Consider the following 12,291-nt stretch of genomic DNA (forward strand, 5'->3'; position numbering starts at 1 on the left):
GGGTAACTCATCGTTTATAAATATTTCTGAAGTTCTCTTTTCAGAGTTTTAAAAAATACTAGTGTTCACTGTATGATTCCCTAGGGGACCAGCAATAGGGAATACAGAATTTTCTACATTTGTTTTAGTACTTCTGAGAAACATACCTCAGGGGACCACTCAGTAGAGTATGTTTTGAGAAAAGCTGGTATGGAAGATGCTAGAACTTCTGTTTATATATTCAAGGATAGAGAAATGGAAATGCTTCCTTTTTTTTATTTTACAAAACAAAATGTATTACCTTGGGGTGAAGCAATCTCATGTGAAGTGGATGGAATATATGACATTTTCAAATTTAAAACAAAATCAAAACTGAAGCCTTCACTTTACTGCTAGCCTGGGGGTGATGAGATAATATAGTGTATTTGCGTGAAGGTTTTTTTTTTAATATATTTTTAATGTACTTCACTTATCATGATGGATGAAAGTGGAAATTCTGGTTGTCTTAGTCCTTAGACAGTCTTAAGTGACATAGAATGATGAATGTCTAAGGGAAGAAGAACTGCTAGGCACCAAAGTGGGAACTATATTTTGTGTTTACCATGTTAAGTCACATGCCTCTGAATCACTGGGCTACAGTTGTTGACCTGTCCCATGTTAAGATGTGACCTAAGTCTTTTTTGTCAGAGAGGCCAGAAGATAAGAGATCTCTTCTATGAGTTGGTTGATACAAACATGGGAATGATAGTTCATATTTTATGTGCTTGGCAATGTGTTTGTTGAAATGCTTTATACAGATGCTTTTTATAATCTTCAGAAACAACAAATAATATACTAGGTCACTGAAATTCAACTCTTATTTTATGGAGAGAAAGGCCTGGAGTAAGGTATTTCATATCTTTGCCTGATCTCACAGCTAGTACGACATAGAGTCTACATGTAAAATTTGAGGATACAGTATGTGTGATTTCCAGCTTCACATTTTCAAGCACTGGAGGTTTGCTGCCTGGGTTATGATTCTATTAACAACCAATGTGTACCATTGGCAGATGCTTTCTTTATGAAAAGCATGTCTGTGGATACAGATATCTAGTACTCTTGGGCACGGATTCTTACTAATTACTATTGGAATACTGGGTTTTATTCTAGTCTTTTTGTAAGGCACAGCACCATAACCTGTGTACGTACCTGAGGCTTGACGAGGTAAAGGCTGACCTTAGCTAAGATATAAAAAAAGTTATGTTTGTTAAGAGGAAAAGGGGGCTGGTGAGATGTCTCATCGTGTAAAGGTACTTGCAACCAAGCCCCTTTGTAACCAAGCAGAGGGAAGAGTGGGAGGAGTTAATAAGTATTTTAGTAACTCAAAGGTATGGGAAGGAGCACAGTGGGACAAAGGTTACAATAGCTTTAATACGGTGTGTGGTCTTAAAAGTCAGTCAAAGGCTGCAGACTGTATGCAGTGGAATCCATCATGCAAATGGTGGCGGAACAGGCTTGCATTTGAGTGAGGAGTCATTTGCTTCAGGTCCTTCAGATCTTCTGCTCCTAGAGATGTAATGCTATGGAGTTAATGGAGGTGTCACGGCAACTGTGATCAGATCAGTTACTGCGGGTGACTCCTAATGGGTTCAGAGCTCGGCATTCTTTACTAATTCCTCATTTCCATTCCCACTGTCAGAGTTCAAGCCCTTATTACCTCTTGTCTGGACTACCAGCTGGTCTGATTGACTTTGGCCTCACATCTCTCAATTTCACCTACAGAATATAAGGTTCTTAAAACTCCGTTTTTATCATGTCACTCCTTCAATCAAAAGTCTCCTGTGAGTCCCCATCACGTACTGAATGGAGAACAGGCTTTGTAGTCTGGCCTCTAATTGTCTCCTGAACTGAACTGGCTGTAACCCACCTGTCCTGCCTTATGCCCCCTATTAACTTACATGTGTCCTTCATCCATGCCTATGGACACCTGCTGGGAGCCTGGGTTTCCTCATGCCATCTCCTCCTTTGCTTTCTGCTTTCTATTCACTAAATTATCCAACTCCTCTTTTGTGTCTACCAGTATTCTACATATGCATTCTTTAATTCCCATCGCAAATGTCTCTTTTGCACAGCTCTCTGATCACTTTGACGCTGAGAGGCTTTTGATCATCTGAACTTTATGAGTAGATTTGTGATCTCTCTTCTACATAGCTACTAAATTCTTTCTTTAGGTTATAGCTAGAGCATAGCATTATACTAGATTTTGGGGTTACTAAGCACAGAGGGTCTATCCTGATTATCACTTTATCCCAGGAACTGCTCTAGATCAACACAATAAATGCCCTAAGAATATTTGCAACATTCAGAAGAGCTGGTCCCCTAAGCAGTCATCTACACAGTCTTGAAAGGAAGTGTTTGTATTTTTCTCTGTCTGTTTTTCCAATCAATATTTACGGTTTTCTTTTGAAATATTTCCTTTGGAATTTAGGTATGATTTTGTGTAATTATCTTTTTTAACTACTTGGTACATTTGAGGACAGACACTTCCTACTCAAATCAGCGTTGCATCTGCAGATCAATATCTAGAGCAGGGACATGGGGAGAGCTAGCATGTATTATGTTATGTTAGCTGATTGGATGAATAAGTCTTGTAACAGAACTGATTTCCTAGACTCCTGAAATAATAGCTATTCATTCAGATATGTGTTGGGCACTATAATAGTTACTCTTCTTATTGTTGTAAAATGAATACTTGACAAGAATCAAATTAAGGGTTAAAGATCTGTGCTTGGGTCTGGTTTGAGATGGGAACAATCCGTTGCAGCAGAGGCAGCTCTTTGGCCGTGGGGGCATATTAGAGATGCTCACTCACATGTAAATGCACTGGAGATTTGACATGAAAACAATTTAGCTTTTAACTTCCTGAGTTTACAGCAACTGGTCAAGTTCAAGGTAACCCTAAATTCACTTCATTCTGTCCAGTGACACCAGGGCATGGGATGGATCTGCTCACATTCAGGCTGAGTCTTTTCTTCCCAGTTGATGCTCTCCTTAAACTCCTTCACTGACATACCCACAGGTGATCTACACAACTCTAAATCCAGTCAAGTTGACAATAAGGATGAATAGACATCTATACTGAACACATTGCTGGTGTGGGAGAAACAAAAAAAATAACAACAGCAACAACAACAACAACAACAACAACAACAACAAATTAACTTCTCTCATGTCCAAGAGTGAAAGCCTTTGTTCAATCTAACTTACTGAGTAAATAAATTAGATAAGCTGGTCTTGTTTTTATTGACATAAAGAAGTTAAATCCAGTCTTCATAAAAGAATCACAAAAATCTCTTTAAGTCATATCAACAGTCCTGGTGAAATCAATATGCCTTGCTTCTTGGCAGGGTCATTTGACATCATTAACTTATACTTCATCTTTCATATGCCAGGAAACATTTTGTCCGTGTAGTGGATTTAAGCTCTTGGGAATAATGTCAGTTGACATGCATTCATAGGGCAGGAGTCAGCCAATAACCCCAAATATATAAACTTCAAGTATTTGAAAGCTTCCCTAGGTTGGAATAATCTTTCACAGAATCCTTTCAAAGGTTCAGAGAAACTTAACATCAATATATACTTATTATTCCAGGAGATTACCAGAAATGACACATTTTTCCACATGTTTCTCCTGACTATAAGTTTTAAGTCTGTTTCAGGTTAGGTCAGTGTATATTTATGTGCAATGGGAATAGATATAAAAATTTCCATGGCTTCATTAGACCATTTGAGAAATGGTCTTATGTAAAAAGCCACATTTCTAATAAAACAAAAATTGAAGATATTAAGTAGAAATTCATTCAAATTGCTGATATGGTACCCAGGAGATGTATTTGCTATTCAAAGTTTAGGGTTATGATTAACTTGATCAATTGCCAATTACCATGTAAGTCAAGGAAATTCAAAGATAAACTGTGTGTGTTTGTGTGTGTGTATGTGTGTGTGTGTGTGTGTGTGTGTGTGTGTGTTAACTCCTTCAGCTTGGCTTTTATTCTATAATTACTCTCCTTTTCCTCTCTTTACATATTGTCTGCTCCGTTTTTTTCCTGTGCATTTGAAAATTGTTTTCCTCTATTAATTGCTTGCATTGTGGTTTGAATCAATTATTTCTGGATGTAGTCTGGGCATAAATAAGTAATGCCTAAATAACTAATAGACTTGTCTTCAAACATCCATATTCTCTCTTACAAACATTCATTGCAGGAGTTAATTAGAAATGGAACTAAATATTGCTTTGATTAATTAGCATTCATTAAGATCCCTTGATATGCTTTATAGAAACCACAAAACTCCTGGTGTCTGCTTGAATACAGCTTGGAAGGTACTCCTGGTGAGAAGGTGCTGAATTCTTCCCGTACTTTAATGAGCATTATGTATACAGATTACTATTTTTTTGTTCAGCATTTCATATTGTTCCTTCTGATTTCAAATGAAAATTGCAAGAGCTTAAACAAATTAATTGAAAAGTTTCTAGCAACATTATAACTCATATACATATTTTCATGTTCTCAATGAAATTCAATTTTTGAACTCCTCATTCAGGTAATACTGTTTAATGAATCACAACCAAGTTCAATTTTAGTTCCTTAAACAAAGGAGAAAAATAAACTTCCTTTCTTTTCCACTTACAAATATTTTCCAAAACATGAAATGAAGATGAGAGTCAAATGTAGTAAACAGGTCCAAAATTATAGACATGTCTGTTTGTCACATCTCCAGTATTAGAACAAACAATTTTCTAAAACACAAAACAAAACAACCAAACAAAAAAACACCCATTCTATCTGATCTTGAAGGAACAAAATCTCACCATTAGATGCAAACATCTTGTTATGCAGAAGAGGATGAAGGATTTTAAGAGCCAGCAGGCAGGCAAGAAGGGAATGGAGGACACCAAGGAAACAGTGCCTTTCAGATAAAATAGGACCAATGCCCATATGAACTCACAGAGACATTGGCAGCACAAGACCTACACAGGTCTAAACCAGATGCTGTCTCAGTACTGAGAGGGGGAAGTGGACATGAGCTCCCCACTCCTAACCAAGAAGCTATCTCCAACTGGCATCCTCTTGCAAAGGAAAAATTAGTTTTTTTCCAGTGGAATCTCACTGGGGATATTACCCACACTTTAGGGCAGACCCCAGGCCAAGCAGTAGATGCCAATACCAAATGAACTTAGTGGCTCTCCTCTGCCCCCGTAGGCTTTCGAGCTTGTATTGCTTTGTTTGGAGAGCTTTTTTTTGTCATACTGCTCTCTTGCTTATATTTTTATTTTGTGTTTTTAAATGTTTTTGAGTGTTTCTTGTGCTTGCTTCTTCTTCTTCTTCTTCTTCTTCTTCTTCTTCTTCTTCTTCTTCTTCTTCTTCTTCTTCAATTTTGGTTTGTTTGACTTTTGTTTTTCAAAGAGAAAGAGAAAGAAGGTATGGAGTTGGAAGGATAGGGAGGTAGGGGGATCTGGAAAGAGTTGGGGGAAGGGAAACCATGATCAGAATATATTGTATAAAGGTTTTATTTTCAGTAAATAGAATTACATATTTATAGTTTATTCCCATATATACAAAATTAAAAAACAGTTAAATAAGCATACATGGTGTGCTGGCTGGTTTTATGTCAACTTGACACAAGCTATAGCCAGCTGAGAAGATGGAACCTTAATTGAGAAAAATGCCTCCAGAAGATTTGTGTAGCAACCAGGCAAGCTTGTAGGGCATTTTCTTAATTAGTAATGAATTGGAGAGTTCCCGCAAATTGTGAGAGGTGACATACCTGGGTTGATGGTTCAAGGGTCTATAAGAACCATCAGCAAGTTGTGAGGAACAAGCCAATAAACATCACCCCTCCATGACCTCTGCATCAGCTCCTGCCTGCCAGTTCCCACCGTATTTTAGTTCCTGTCCTGACTTCCTTTGATGACCAATAATGTGGAATCATAAGCCAAATAAACTCTTTTTTTCCAAACTTGATTTTGGCCATGGTATTTAATCACAATAGTAGCAACCCTAAGACACATTGTGAGTCATAGAAAAATTCAACTCTTGGATTCTGTCAGTAGCTCTTCTGATTTTTTATATTTTTGGTTGTGAGCCTAGCCTTTAAAGGCTGAGCTATCCCTCCAGCCCCTGATTTTTTTGTATGCATGTTTTATAGATTGTGTTCAGCAAAGCTTTATAAAAAGATGTGTGGAAGAAGTGGGAATTCTTATTTTTATCTTTGATTTTTTATTATTAAATTTGTTCCTTGACAATTCATAGATATATTTGATAAATTATAACTCCTCCTCTGAATCTTTTCTAATCCTCTTCCCACTCTGTTATCGCCCACCCTGCTACCTACAAATCCCTTTCCCACATTCCTGTCCTTTTTTGTTTTGTTTTGTGATACACTGAGTTTAACCAGAACCATATCTGTGACCATGGGTTTGGAACTATACATTGGAGCCTGCTCAGCTTACTAGTAAGTACAAAGTAAAAGGAAAACACAGTCTGTGGTGATTTGAAAGAAAATGGTCCCAAAGGGAGTGGCATTGTTGGAGTAGGTGTTGTTTTATTGAAGGAAGTGTGTCACTATGGGGGTGGGCTTTGAGGTTCCTTTCTCAAGCCTCCTTTAGTATGATAGTCACTTGATTTCCTGCTGCCTGCTTATGAAAATATAAGGACTCCCAGCTCCAGCACCATGTCTGCCTGCATGCTGCCATGCTTCCCACCATGATGATAATGGACTGAACTTCTGAAACTGTAAATTGCCACCAAAATTAAATTCTTCTTTCCCCTCTGGTCATGGCGTCTCTTCACAGCAATAAAAACCCAAACTAAGGTATAACTGCTTTCACAAAACCACAATAGTTCAGCAGGAAGGATAGGGCCACAAGAGGTGTTTCCTATCAATGGCAGACTGGGCCAATCTTATGCAGGCTGAGTGCAGAAGATCACAGCTACTATGAACTCGTGATTGTGAAGGCTGTTCCATGCACAGAAAATGACTTAACATCCCTTCTCCAACCTTCTAGTTTTCATATTCTTTCTGCATCTTCTCCCCAAGTGCTCCCTGAACTATTGAGGGAATGGCATAAATGTCTTTTCAGGCCCCAGCACTTAACTGTCACATATTCTCAACACCTTAAATAGGAATAAATTTTCACATTTTAGCCCTGTTCAGTGCAAAATGAGAAGCTTCTCTGATTAAAACCAAGAAAAGAAGCAAACAGATTTTTTTTTTGTCAAATATATATGGACAACACTACAAAATAGCATTGTTTTTCTTAGTAATGTTTTCCAAGGTTAAGGCTCTGAGAAGGGATGAAAGAAGAAATTTGGTGTTAAACTGAGCATTTTCCTAATGATTTTCAAAAAGTTGTAACATACTATTGACATGATAAGGAACTATTCTAGTTACTTAGGTTGTTTTCAGATTCCAGGTAGTTGTAAGTATATGGATTTTCTTCTACCACTAGGAGCTGAGTTCTGAACTGTTTGTTGCTGGTAGAATCATGGAATCAGAACATTTGAAGTATCAGAGCCCAGTGACTCTCAAACCTTGGCATGCTTTATAAGAACCTGGGTAGGAGTATAAACATGGCTTGCTAACTTCACATTTGAAGTATTGGTAAGGTTTGAAGAAAAGGCTTGCAGTTAGTACTCAATATACTTAGTTGATTCTGTTGCTGTTTTTATGGGGTAATCCATTGAAAGCCTCCAATGTAGTCTACCACATAGATTCTTTTAGTGTTTGAAATGTCCTCAGACATTTTCACCATCATTTTCTTTAAATATTTCTAATTTTCTGTGATGTATTACTTATCCACCAAATCACTAGGTTGCAATATGTAAACCATATGGTCACTCATTAACTCTAGATTTATTTCTGGAAAAACTAACAGTTTGCTTTCACAGTGAACTCCATGGCTTCTGGCTGACCTGGGTCCTGGTTGATAAATCTAAACATCTGTTCTTGTGTGTCTTGAATGTTTACTGAATGTGTGTATTGCACATTTGGTGTTTGCTCCACGCCTACAAATAGAAGGAAACAAAATGGTCTCTGCTCTTACCATGCTTACATTTTAGGAAGAGACAGAAAATAGCAGTTATATGCAGGCAAATGAAAATAGTTTCAGACGATGATAAATGAAAAACAAAAATAAACCTGAATAGAATATTAAAGAGAACTATATTAAAGAGGGCCTAACAGAGTCTCTGGGCAGATAATGGCTTCCTTGAGAAGGATGTGTTTGTGTTGAGTGCTCAATGGCTTGTTCTTCTCTTCAGTATTCTTCTGTAGATTTGTCTATATATTGTCATCACTGGAAGTGGTGACCTCACTGCCAGCTTCACTGTTTCTTTGGCCTATGATTCTGTTTTGGATTCTCTCTCACCTTGGTCACTTCACTTCTGGCTGTGGGTTGGGGTACTTCTACCCCAAGACCTTGCCATTTTTTGAACCATCTTTCTATTACTACAGCTCTTTGACCCTATTACCAAGAATAAGGTATGTCAGCTTCATCTCTGGCAACATTATTACTGAAGAATTCCTCAGAACAACAACAGTGTGAGTATGAATGTAAGTCAATTAATTTTTGTGTGGTAAATGGGTATGTATGTTGGTGTGAGTGTGCTAACTCATGCTCACACATGTGGATGTGAGAGGTTGATATCAAAATGTCCTTCTCCATCACTTCTTTGCCTTATTATTTTTAATCCATTTTGAGGTCACTGATAATTTAACTTCTATTGAGTTTTTCTTTGACAATATGTATATATTCTTTTTTTTATTAAGAAAATTTTTTATTTATTGTGTATACCAATCAGAGATCCCCCTCTTTTCTCCTTCCACCCCTCCAGCTTCCCCCTTCCAACCCACCCCCATTCCCTCCTACAAGAAGGTAAGGCCTCCCATGGGGAGGTATATTTAGTAGAGACAGGTTCTATTGAGTTTATTCTTTATACAGTATTTTCATGTAACATACATCATGATTATTGTAACCTTTCTAGTATCTCTCCTACCTCTTTAGCCACCCTCCAACCACTTTATTTTTGAGATAGAGTCTCTCACTTAACTTCTCACTTTTTTAACTAGATTGGCTGGCTACCAGGTGCCCAGGAATATCCTGTCTCTGCTTTCCAAGGCTGAGATTACTCATATTTTCTGCAGTGTCTCCTAGCTGGATCATCTGGTCAACCTGCATTGAATAGAAAGAGAGCAAGTCCAGCCCTGCACATCTGCTTGACCTAAGTCCAGGAGAGAGGCAATGAGTGATCATTCTGGAGTACTAGTCTACCCCACTTCTTAGGGAGGGGAGCAGGGGAAGGAAAAAAGAAACACCTGCTCTCCCTACCTTTCCTACACGCACTGCTGTATCACAGTGGGAGAAAATTGGTGGAGATTAATGTAGGTGACCCAGATCCAAACTTCTGTCTTCATTCCTACACAGCAAGCACTTGAACCCATGAGCCATCTCCCCAGGCCAGAAATGTTACATTTCTTAATAGGAGAACTTCTCATTTCTGAAATGCTTTTGAAGAAAACTTAAAACAATAAAATCAGCTGAGTTTAGTTTCCCTGTAATTTTGCCTCAAAATTGTACTCAATTGGGTGATACAGACCTATTCAAATCCTTTTACATTCAACAGTACTCAGATATTTGATGAAAATCTCTGTGCTTTCCAAGAGATGTTTTTTTAAAAATATTTTATTTTATTGTTAAAGATAGGTATATACATATGGGCATGGATAGAGTGGAGAGATGGGTTTATGTGTTTGAGTACAGGTGCATATAGAAGCCAGAGAAGGTCATCAGTTCATTGGGAGCTTAAATCACAGGTGGCATGAGCCACCTAATATTAGTGTTGAGAACTGATCTCAGATCTTCTGCTATAAGCAGAACATGTTCTTCATTGCTGAACCATCTTTCCAGCCCTTCCTATGAGATCTTTCTCAGACCACATTTCTGTATTGTTTATGAATCATTCCGCCTTGAATATAGTCTCTTCGAATATCTTTATTCTTTATATTTCCTTTCTTTTACTGTGTCTTTAGTCAGTTCTTTAGATTTAGAGTAAATATCAGTGAACAAAGAAAGAAAGTTATATTAATTACTTGTCCCACTTCTGTGATGTAACAAAGCAACTCAGAGAGGCAGGGTTTATTTTTGCTCAGAGCAAGACCATCATGATGGGGAAGGCTTGGTGGCAGGAACAGCTTCTAGCTATGGTGCAGAAAGTGGGGATTCTTTCTCAAGTCTTGACAGATCAGAAAGAAGAGAGAGATGAATGCTGACATTCATCTGACTCTTTTCATCTTTCCTCATTTATTTGGTCTGCAAATCCCTTGCTCACAGGATGGTAAAATGCACATTCAGGGACTATCTTGCCCCCTTCACTAATCTATGGAAAAGCCTTCATACATGTCCGGAGGTGTGTCTCCTAGGTATGCCCAAATCCAGCCAAATCGGCAATGAAGATTACCTTCAGTATCTTCTCAATCTGGTTGCTATTTATCCAAAATGTAGCCTACATGTACACTAATTTTTAATTTTTAGTTTTAATACTCTTCATTTTAAAACTGATATTGAATTAAATTCATGACAAATCTCTCCTTTTTAATTATTTCCCCTTTCCCATTTGCTGCAGTGAAATTACGTCCCCTCCATGCACATGCTTACTTAGACTAACTTTATGTCAGTCACTTTTCTAAGCCTTTAAATACATGAAGTCATTTAATTCTTAAACAATCCTAAGAGGCTGGAATTATAATTAATCCCACTTTATAGATAATGAAATTAAGTCACAGTGCAGTAAAATGATTTGGTAAAGCACCCTGTTCTCATGTGGTCTCAAGGTTTGAACATTGAGAGCTTAGAGTCTGTGCTCTGTTTCACCGTTCAGCAGTGCTGTTCAGCCCAGCATAATCAACTCTCTTTCTTTTATTACAATGATGAAATTTCCCGTCATTAGATTTTCTGCAGCATCCCAGAGCTGTCAAGATGCTTTCGTGGTCCTTGTGTCATCCACTGTATGCAATGTAACTAACATGTTCATGCTTTTCATAAATATAAAGACAGTTCATTAAGTATACTGCATCTATCTACCATCCTATCTATTGATCTGTCTTCATCCATTCATTTACAAGTGAATTATTATCCATCATATAGGACCTGAGTATAAAATGGATGAGAATTTGAGACTGTATCTCAAGTTAAACACATGTGGCCTGTGCTTTCCATTTGATCCTTTTTGTAATTCCTATTTTCTAATAAAGTTAATTAATTAATTAATAATGACTGAAGAAGGTACTATGGCCTTTCCATACATATATACATATACACACATACACATACATTGTCATTGTTCAGTTTGAGTTTTTTTTTTCTTAAACAGGCTTTTATGTAGGCTAGACATAAACTCTTGGTATTCCTTCTTTCACTTCTTGAGTAATATGGTGCATCATACTCACAATTTTTTATACTTTTTATTTTAATTAAGATATAATTACATTATTTCTCCCTTTCCTTTCAGTCCTTTCCTGACCCCACCCCCTTGATCCCTTTCAAATTCATGGCCTCTTTTTCTTTAATTATTATTGTTACACATATATCTGTATACATTTGCATAACTGTATAAATATAACCTGCTGAGTCCATTTAGTATGGCCTATTAGCATATGTTTTAAGAGCTGACTCCAAGGTGTTGGTTATTAACTAAGGGGCTCATACCTGGAGAAGAATAATTCTCCATCTTTCAGCAGTTGCTAATTGCTTATAGTTCTTTGTTTAGGGGTGGGGCCCTGTGAAACTTCCAATTCCATGTTAGTGTGTCTATTGGTGTTGTCATTGTTCTGGTCTTGTTTAGGGAGCCATATCATAGCTCTCCTGTCATTCCTAGGAGGCTTGCACCAGATGTCCTTGTCATGTGGCTCAATCTTCTTACCCATTCCATGATGTTCCCTGAGCCTTAGGTGTTGGGATTATATTGTAATGTATCTACTGGAGCTAGGCAGCCCCTAGTAACAAACATTGAGATATATGTTAAAAGGCAAGTTGTGTGACTTCAGATTTCTTTCTAAGAATGATAGTAGAATCAGGATAAAGGGTGACAATTAGTGGGAGGAATTTTTTGATGTTAAAATGACACCATAAACATTCCCAGTTTATAGGTATTTAACCAACAATCATGAGACACATACAAAGACACACATGAGATAATTGGGGTGGCAGGGTTGATTTTAACAACCCAAGGGATTAGAAGGCTATCTAAAAGTGCTTTCTGCACAAGATAATTACAT

This window comes from Peromyscus eremicus, chromosome 10 (assembly GCF_949786415.1).
Source record: "Peromyscus eremicus chromosome 10, PerEre_H2_v1, whole genome shotgun sequence".
Taxonomy (NCBI): Eukaryota; Metazoa; Chordata; class Mammalia; order Rodentia; family Cricetidae; genus Peromyscus; species Peromyscus eremicus.